Source organism: Vollenhovia emeryi, unplaced genomic scaffold (assembly GCF_000949405.1).
Source record: "Vollenhovia emeryi isolate VEMERY1.0 unplaced genomic scaffold, V.emery_V1.0 DF939129.1, whole genome shotgun sequence".
Lineage (NCBI taxonomy): Eukaryota > Metazoa > Arthropoda > Insecta > Hymenoptera > Formicidae > Vollenhovia > Vollenhovia emeryi.
The window spans coordinates 3,187,575-3,198,500 of record NW_011967237.1 but is presented as its reverse complement, the minus strand read 5'-3'; positions in this window follow the sequence as shown (position 1 = coordinate 3,198,500).

The following is a 10,926-nucleotide window of genomic DNA, read 5'->3' as shown; positions in this document are numbered from 1 at the left end:
GCTTGGCTTCAGTTCGGCGTAGCAAGTAATCTAAGAACCTAAGCGCAGATAATATATCCGACAACGCATTCATGCGGGAGCGCGTGTTCGATCGAGTTCGATCTCCTAATTCATTAGCATAGAATTTCAAGCGAGACAGCGCGCTTTGTCCGATGGGCATTTATAATAATTTAGCGCCGCGCTGTGTTGCCAGGAATACGGCCAGGAGTTCGCCCGCTTCGCACAATTGGCTTCCACCTGATACGAAATAGACGCAACTGGTACTCGATGGGAGTCCATTCGTACTACGCCAAATGCGGTGCAGATAGTAATTGGCTTCCTCGGTCCGCGCTGAAAAGCAGTTATCTTTACGGCAGTTGTGTATCCGAGTGAGTTTATGCAAATTCTCCAAACAAAGTAAATACACGGAGATAATTTTCTCTTAAAACTTACCATGTAATCGTGAGACAACGTGGCATTTTGAAGAACCGTCCGAGTTTTTACAATTTTACCATACATTTTACTATTAAAACGTATACTAGGTATAATATTAGTAAAATGTACGGTAAAATTTAAAAAAATGGTCCTAAAAGTCTTTGAAATGCCGCGTTGTTCCACGATTACATGATGATTTTCTGGGTATATTTGAAAAGAAAATTTTCTCCGTGTTCACGAAAGAAACGTTACACGATTGCTTCGAACAACTTTATATTATAGAGTCAAGTCCCGTATTATAAGATAGGATCTTAATATAGGATAGCGGGGTTTCTGTTAAATTAATAGGCATCATCAGTTGATTCCACTATGAATTTATTGCCCTTGTAGCGAAATCTGTTCGGTGGAAAATTCACTGTTACGTTGTGCAATCGTTACGAAAAAAGATTTGTCATTGAATTTGGGTGTTGAAAACCTGCTGTCTCGTATTAGAAATCTATCTCATAATCGAGGACTTTCCTACATGTATTACGCAAAAAAATTTAAATAACATTAATGCCAACATTTTTTTATCGTAGCTTTCGCGCATCTAAAAATGTTGATATCAATCCTTTCTGTTACACACGAGAGAGGCGTCTCTTTTTGTCACAAGTTGTGCGGATATTATACATATATGAATACGTACAATACCATGATTCTCGATCTCGTTGCTGCGAAATGAGAAACCCATGAAGTAGCCTAATACATTTGTGCAACGGCGAGTTTGTTAATTGCATCGGGAAAGTTGTTTCATTAGGAAAATGGCGAAGCCAGCGTGGCTGACGATATCGGCTCTACCAAAAGATCTTGTTAGAAACTCAGCCAGATGTACATACTGCAATTAAGTAATAACACTGTTATTACAGTCGTTACCTTTCTGTTATCGCTCTTTCTAATTTTCTGTTACATTTAGCTTGGCATAAAGGCAAAATTAAAAATCCCACATTACTCTTCTCTGGTTTTTCAATATTTTTAAATATTATTATACTTTTTTTAAATCGCAGATATAATAATTTGAAAATTAAATAAACGTTTAATATCCGCATATATGTACAAAATTCAGGACTGGTTGCAAAAACACAGAACAAAGTTCACAATCGTGTAATCGAGAAGAAATATAAACGATTTATCGGATCGTATCGCACGAGTATTTACGTTTCACAGATAATACGCCTCGAAAATCACTGCAATCGATGTATTTATTGAGTACGAAGCTGTGCACTCTCATATTTCCATGTACAAAGTCGGGAAATTCGATGGGGTGGTGTTCGATTGCATTTTTGGCTAGGGAAACGTACGTCATCGCACGGAACTGTCCCGTCGTCGTATCGGTTCTCTCGATTCTTCGTAATCGAGACACGGAATCGCTGGCCTTCGACACGCATAAGGTCTCTTCTCTCCGTACAGCGTGTACTACGTTTCCAGATCGGCGTCCCCGTCTGCTCGTTGCCTTCGTGTACTTCGGATGGTTTCGTATCCGGTTACACACCCGGTATGTGTTAAATGAGAACTGACAAAAACACGTGTAACTTTCAATCGACCGAGCAGTCGCTCAAAAGATTGCCGGCGGGGTTCCTTAATTGGGTTAAATAAATTCGGCCGGACGACATGGGCGCGCGTGTGTGCGTGCGTACGCACAGTGCGCTTTAGTGTCTTCGTCGGCTACTACCAACACGTGTTGCAAACGCGAGGATGCGTTCTCGTGTGAATGCGATAAGACGCGCGCCGCCTCTCGCCAGCAAAGGGTTGAAATTGGACGCGAGGGACGCACCGTCCAGGAATTCAATAAATTTACCCCTCGCGATACGCGCTGCGACAACTTCGGTTGTCGTTTGCAGAAAATAATTTGTAACTAGCGCGATTAGTGATTTGATTAGCAAGTTTTGTACACGGTTGGAAAATTGTGTTTTTTTTGTTAAAGAAAATGCCGGTTAAAATTTTTGCGTTAAACGTTTAACACATTTATCTGTTAATTTAACATATTGCTCTTATGTTAATTGACCTCAATTGTAAAATCATTAAAATACTTGAAAAGAAATGTTAAAACAACACAATGTGTACTTATTTTTTAATCTTACACAATACAGATGTTCTATATTATTAGTAACAAGATTTATCTGTTAAAATTTACAGAATAAAATGTTGATTTTATTCTATGTAACATAAGTGAGAGTGATTTCGAACCGTTATTTGACTTATTACATCTGTAAAATGTAAAAATTACATTTTTTAACTTTATTTTATCATTAAAAATATGTTAATTTTACACAAAATTGATTTCAAATTATTTTAAGATTTGCATTTATTTTGTATTAAAATGTTAACAGAGTATTAGTGTGATCATTTAACATATCCATATTATGTTAAATTAACACAAAAATTTGTGTGGACCGTTTGGAACATGTGATATCTGTTAAATTTAGCACAAATTTTTCAACTGTGTAAGCTTCTCTCTTTGTAACAATCGAAACTTTACAAAATTACAAAAACAGTAGAGGAAAATCCTTTATTATGAGATAGGCTTCTAATATGAAAGAGCAGGTTTTCAACATCCAAATTCAATCACAAATTTCTTTCGCAACAATTACACGATTTAACAATGAATTTTTCACTAAAGAGATTTCACTCCAAAGGCAATAAATTCACGATGAAACCAATAGATGATGCCTATTAATTTAGCAAAAACCTGGTTATCTCATATTAGGAACTTGTCTAGACTTTCCTCTACTTTTATATTTATATCGACGTACAAGAGCTTACGATGTTGTATACACGGCTCGCTCGATATTAATAAATAATATACCTAATTGTGCTCCGAGATAAAGCGGAAGTGTGCGAAAAATATTCTATGTAGAAGGTCCGGAGTTTCCCCCACGGAATAGAAATCTCTTTTTCTTTAAAGTAATAGAGAGATTACGTCTCGCGGACAATCTTCGATTGCAAATAACACAATTTGAAAAATATATTTCTGTGTTTCACGTATTATATAAAGGCACGAGAGACACGATTTCACAATGAAATCCAACAATATTCAGTTTTTATAAATAACGGAAAACTGATCTTCGTTTGCCGAAAAAATTGCGTTAACCAATGTAAATAGAGAACGAGCGAATATACGTCGATATTATTCGAACGTTTCGATTCGTCACGTTTTTTAAATCTTCAGTGGACCGCGATGATGACACGAACCACTAGCGCGAATCGCCGATATAATGTGGCAAATAAACCGTGTAAAATTTTTGTCCCTGCGAAATCAATCGCCGCGTTAGAAATGTCCGTGGAGGAAAGGAAGCGGAAGTCTAAAAAGATTAAAACGCCGAGCGAGAAGGACGCTGGCAGCGTGGTGCGTTGTTGGGGAAGGAGGAGACGGCGAGATTGGAGGACGAGAATAAAGTGCTGAAATGCGACAGCGCGGAATATGAGAGTCGGAGTCCCGCAGCGAGGCGCAACAACCTTTAATAGAGACCCGTTCCTTACTTTGAACCGTAACTTCGACACCGACGAGGACAATTCCGCGTCATCCGCGAGATCAGACGACTGCCTCGGCGACGGTACTGAGAACGCGGAAAATAATGGGAGCTACGGAAGAGCGTGGAGCAAGGAAAGCTCATGAAAAATTCGAAACAACAAACTCGATAAGATAATAAGAAGAATTGCTGTCTTGTATATACAACTCGCGAGCTTTGTATAGCTGTAATCATATTCGATACGAAAGCTTTCGGATTTCAGAGTGCTTGGCGTCGCGGAAACTCAAATCTTTTGTGCACTGTAATGTCCCTCTTCGATATAGATAGCTAATTTATTTCGAGTTTCTTTATTATTATATTTACTGAAATAATATTAGATATAATACACCAAAGAGTTCCTCTGTCTCAATATTTCTCTTGTCACTTCGCTGAAGCGACGAGAATTGAAACCGGTATAAAGTTACAGCCGTGAAATTTGAAGGTGTAAAGAGCGTTAATGGCAACCGCAATAATGTGCCTTTGCGTGAAAAAAATAAAAGAGAATAGGCAAGTATCGACCAGTCAGAAATTTAGTTCAATGTGACGCTCTTCCTCGTGTTTGCGCACCGCGTGGGAGATTTAAAGGTCGTCGTCCCTTGGATCGATCCAGGAACTTTCCGAAATCCGCGACAGCGATGCATCTTATGTGGTTACGCTGTCTTCATTCGCCACATGCGTGCGTTCGTCACAAAGTACAAGTAGCAGTTTGTATTCGCGTGTAATACCGCAAGAAAACGGAGTAACATACTGAAACAAGTGAAATTCGGCAAACTAATCAACATCGCCAGTACCTGTCTGCTGATGACAATAAAACTACACGTGTTATACGAGGACCAGCGAAACTGTACAAATTGAGTTGACCAATTAGTATCATTAATAAGTACAATTAATAAGTTGCATTAATTTATTACGAGCGGAGTATATGCTTTACTGAGATTGTAATATCAACAAGTTACCCATTTTCATTATTTCTGTCAGCCAATTATCGCGTTAATTAAATGCAACGGTTAGCAAATGAAGCACATTTGTATATATTCACTTTTTTTTTATGATGTACCTATCGGTGCGGAATATGTGCGAGTAATGTAGAATGCATATAATCCACGACACATACATACACATGTATACATATATATCATAAAAATTTGAAACAGAGGAAACAAGACACGATGATAGCGAGCTTATTGGAGAAATCCGATTACCTCCGTCCATAGTAGGATTTATATTACGTCAGATTTGTAGAACTTTCGAGCAATTTTTCGCGCTCGAAGGTTTAAAGTACATTTGGAAACTAAAAATTTAAGGCAAAACCCGGTTTTTCTCTTTCCTTCCGTAGCTCAAACTTTTAGTCGTTTATAAGGGACATCTGGGATTCTGGAAAAAAATTAGCTTCGAGGCATTCGAAGAGTTCTCTCGTCCAAATTAATGTTCCTAGCAACCTCGAGGCCGTTTTCGAAATTTATCTTGGTTGAAATAATTCGCGGTAGGGAACCCGCGCATACAGAAAATGCATATTTTACGTCAAGTCGAAAGTTCGCTTTAATGCCATTGTCACGAATTCCGCAGCTATCGAAAAGGAGCGTCCAAGACTGTTTCCGAGATTCCGCCTGTAATCTTGATTCGCACGGAAACAGCAAAGGAAACCGCCCAACCGCATGAACTAATAAGAGTTTGGAGATCGGAGTTAAGTCTGATTGCGCTTCGGGATTCGAAGTCTATCATCATCATGCCGGTGTCTAAAGCGGCTCCAAGGGAGAGAAGGGTAGATTTGGTAGGCCAGGAGGATACCCGAGCAGCATCCACTGTTAAGCCTCGCCGTCGTCCGAGCGGACAATGGGCTCCGTAAAATAGAGTGAATTAGTAAAGGGCCTCTCTAGGCGAGGGAATAATCGGGAAGTGACTAGATAAGATCTCCGTTCGGCCCTGCTTGAACAGAAAAGCAGGATCGTAAAGTGCTGTGTGGCGCGCGCGCGCGTACGTGGCGCGCCAATCGCATTGTAAATTGATAGCGATAAAATCTACTCATCTCTCTTTCTCTGTCTAAAGTGGAGGATGAAGGAGAGTCGGTAATGGTCGGTAACGTTTGGTCACGGAGAGACAGCGAAGCGGCGAGATTGCTTCAAGGTGTATCCACAGACTTCTATAATACTACACGGAAAGAAAAATGTAGCTACAGTAGCTAAAAACTGCATGTGCGTCATCAAAGTAGGTTATTGCTAGTCTACGTAGGTGTATAGATCAGCTAAATAAGTGTAAGTTATCCTTAAAAGTGTCAAAATAGTACCAAAATTTCGACTCAGGACGGTAGCGACAATTTTTTTTCAATGTAGAAGTCTTTGGGTGTATCTCTTAGGGTCTCGATTTTACTGGATTCCCCATCGTGCATTCGCGTGCCGCGACGTCTCCGCGTTTTTCTCGTTACCCAGGATATCACATCGACAGAATTGACAGAAGTGAATCATGTTTTCGAACGATGACTAACGCTTCCAGAGATCTCTCCAGCTCTGTGTAACATTAAAATAATTGTTTCTAAACAAAATTATACTACCGAGTCTTTCGACGGTCAGGGGCCGAAAGTTCGGGTTTTGCTTCCACTAAGATTCGTCTACGAAGGTGTGCGCGGTATCTCACGCGCGGTATCTCGAAAAGGTGAAAGAGGGAAAAGAAGAAGCTGGTTCGGAGCCGCAGACAGCTCCTTTGCGATATCTATCTGTGCAAATATTAGGTGGAACCGCGGAAGCGAAAGAGAGGCCAATGTTTTCATTTAATATCCGCTGAAGGCCCGGCTCGGCCCGCGCCGACTGCCAACCGGCATTCAGCGGAAAGATTGCGAGAGTCATTTCCCGTGACTAGCGTGGAGATGTTGCCTTTGAGATAGCCCACTCCGGAGCATTACGAGAGTCCTGGATGCCGCGCGCGCGCTGGGAGAGGCACGCTCTACTTGTTCCCGATAGTTTTTCAAATCGACGCGATCGCTCGCTCGCGTGTTAGACGCTTTTAATAATGTATAGGATTATTTAACGTCAGTACATGAGTAGCCAATGTAGAAAATTGCTAGACGACGCTTGGCAGGCAAATTCTAATTAAAGAAATTTATTGCCAAAAATATTACCTCAGCCAGGGTTTGAACCTGGACCTTTTAACTTTTAACAATGGCTTTTAACAATGTTTTCAAAGATTGAAATGAAACGACGGGCAAACGAGTAAACTGCTATCCTCAAAATTCTATTATATAAATTGACGCCATAATATGGTCGGACATTAAATAATAATTTCCATTAATGTAGATATAATGTGGTTCATTATTAAATGAGCGGTAATATTTGTTTAATTGGTGTATAACTAATAATTCTGGCATATTTAAACTTATCTCTTTAGACACAGATCGTTTGAAATATCTCTTGTAAAAGAAGGGAATCTGAAGGCGTAATTTAAGTTTCAGCTGAACCGCAGCCACAGATTTAGCGGATAAATTAGTTAAACGAGTACGAGTATTAGTAGATTAATTAATGATTTGATTTAATGCCGGGACCCTCTTGTTGGGATACGACGTCAGTTAGAGTGATAAATTTGTAACAACGCGAGTGTAATGTCCCATGTGCGTCCATTGGCACATCGCCAAGAATCGCAACTGTGCAGCGGATGATTATAGCAACATTAAGCGCCGTTCCTGCGCGCTGAGGAACTTAATCAAGCGATTATTACTCGACATAATCATCTATGTAATACTTTAATGTCGTAATTTTACGCTTGTTTTACTACACGGAGATAATTTTCTTCTACAGTTTATCCCGAAAATCATGTAATCATGGGACAACACGGCATTTCGAAGAATTTTATGAATTTTTTGAAATTTTGCCATACATTTTATTAGTAAAATTTAAAAAACTCTCATAAAATTCTTCGAAATGCTAGTAAAATGTACTGCAATACCACTAGTAAAATGTATGATAAAATTTCAAAAAACTTTCATAAAATTCTTCGAAACCCAAGTCGAAATTTTAGTACTATTTTGATACTTTTAAAGATAATTTACCTACTTAGCTGATCTATACACCTACATAGACCAGCGACAACCTACTTTGATGAAATTATATTTTTTGTACTCCTCCCTTGAATCTTTAATTCTAAAATTTACTTTAGCTCCTGCTTAAAAGGACCTACTTCAATGCTAAATTGGCAAAAGTAGAAATTTCCGACACTATCAGTTTTTAAGTAGGAGTAAATTTTGTACTTGCGGTTCGATCTCTTTTACTGTCTTAGGTCCTACTATATAATCGAATTAAAGGTTCAACATAGGGCAAAAATTTCGACTCGGAAATACTGCAAAATTTCGTAAATTTTCAGAAAGCTCGTAAAGTTCTTCAAAATGTCATGTTGTCCCACGGTTATACGATTTTCACGGTAAACTTTAAGAGAACATTCTCTCCGTGTACATTAAATCTTGAAATCGCCAAGATACATCGACGCGAAATTGTCACACACTCGAAATAGTCCAAATCAATCTCGACGGAAAACCGTTTCTGAAACGAACGCGCAAATACAAAAAGAATATACGATAAGCGGAAATTAAGAGCGATAGGAACGACATACCGTTATATACGCGATCGGAAACGAGCGTATATCATATCCAAACGCGGTTGATTAATGCAGCGCTCGGATATGCAGCGACAATGCAGGGGCGGCCGCCTATATTCCGGGACGGAATTCCACCTGCCGTAGAGTTTAATGTCACCGTGCTAGTGTTTCCTTCGTGCGAGCAATACGAATCGTCGGAGACAGCGGTAGATTACCGTCGACGGCGTGGCAATTCTTGCGGTGTGACACAGCGTAATATTTCAATGCCGTCTTGACGATATTTTTCAGCAGTGCCGCGCCGGTAGCTAGGTGGATAGGTGGGTACACCGCGAAAGTGGGAAATGTCAGCGAATGATTGCAACCCCGTGTGGTGCCGCCGAAACATGGGATCGCCGAAGGATGCCGATACGAAGAGCTCTCGCCGTCCTTCAGGAAGCTAGACGAATTTATAGAGGCGATAGTCGTAAAACACGCAGCTGGTCCCTACTGACGTTCAAGTTAAACTTCGAAATTACGTTTCTAACTTTTAGTCTCTTTTACAATACAGATTTTATGCGCTATTAATAAGAACGTCGCGACTGCGCTTGGCTAATGTGAATCAAAACGGAGGGTGTAGGATGAAATAGAAACGACGTTAGGATTTCTCATTATGTCGCTTATCGTCACACTTTTTCACGCCTCTTTTCGATTACGCGCATAATTTAAATCGCCCTTTCTCGACCACCTTTACGACCGAGGTCAATACTCTGCAAAAGAGGGAGAAGCACTTGAGCCGCGTGGCGTATTAACGCGAAGATCACTCAATATTGCGCGCTCCGGATATCCTCGGAAACGCTAATGGGTGGCGTCAAAACGTGGTGGGGCGAACGGGGATGCCAGGGGCATGAATGCGGACACGAGCCTGATTGCGGCGACGAGCGAACGCGCGCGCGCACGGCGAAGGGCAGCGGCGAGGCTTCTTTCAGTTTCTGCTCCGAGAAAAGAAGAATCGCGACCCTCGGCTTGCGCGAAGGCGAGGACGGCGAAGTCATCAGCGCTGATAAATAAAACGTTAGAGCTACACATGACGCCACCGACTGTCTGTCGTCGCGTAGCGGTATTCTTATTACGCTTCTACGCAAACAGACGCAACACGCGCGCGCGCGCGCACGCACACATCCTTCACAACCCTTCGCTTCGTCTTTCTCTTTCGCTAGTCGAGGGTGCGTTGAAAAGTGCTTGGGCTACAGCCAGCGCACACGTGAGATCGCCACCCTCCGCTTGTCTCGCCGTGTCTCTCTATCTCTTTCCGTTCCGGCGTCTCTGCCACTTGGAGCTGGTGAAACGCGCGTACTTCAGCCAAACAAAGGCAACCTTCGTCGTCACCCCTTTACCCGGCATCACTCTTAACTAGTAGCTTAGTACGTGCAGGCCCAGCTGTAATATTACGAGCCAGCGTATGCGTATACTCCGTAGGTACGCGAACCAGCCTGCGCAAGCATGTTATAGGCTCCTTTACCGTGGAATGTAGTTTGAGTAATTATTGTTCGCGTATCGCCGCGGATTAATTATTTCCCAGGATTATTTCGCCGCGACCCGACAAGATGTGACTCGTCGATCAATGTCGAATCGACATCAATTTCCCAAGTCGAAATTTTGGTACTATTTTCACACTTTTAAGGATAATTTACACTTACTTAGCTGATCTATACACCTACGTAGACTAGCAATAACCTATTTTGATGACATTATATCTTTTTACTTCTCCCTTGAATCTTTAATTCTAAAAATTTACTTTAACACCTTCTTAAAAGGACCTACTTTAATACCAAATTAGCAAAAGTAGAAATTTCCGATACTATCAATTTTAAAGTAGGAGTAAATTAATTTCATACTTGCGGTTCGATCTCTTTTAGTGTCTTAGATCCTACTACACATATAATAGAATTAAAGGTTCAACGTAGGGCCAAAATTTCGACTCGGGCTTAAAATTGGTGTCAAAGTTTGTTCATAATGATGTCGATTACCATGTTAAAACCCACATACCTCTACTAAACAACGTTACATGTTGCCGAATATCGTTATAATAACGTTATATTAACCCGAGTCGAAATTTTGACCCTATGTTAAACCTTTCCGGGGAAAAAAGCCATATATCCAATTATATCTAATTGCATAAAAAATGTCGAATATGATAAAATTTGATCAGATTGTATCCAAATTTTAATGCATCTAATTATATCAAATCAGATCTAGTCAGATAAAACGGTATAAACATCTAACTATATCTGACCACATTTGAGTTTAATACACTTATAAATGGATGTATTAAAATTTGGATATAATCTGATCAAATTTAATCATATCTGACATTTGCGATGCAATTAGATCAAATTTGAAATATGACTTT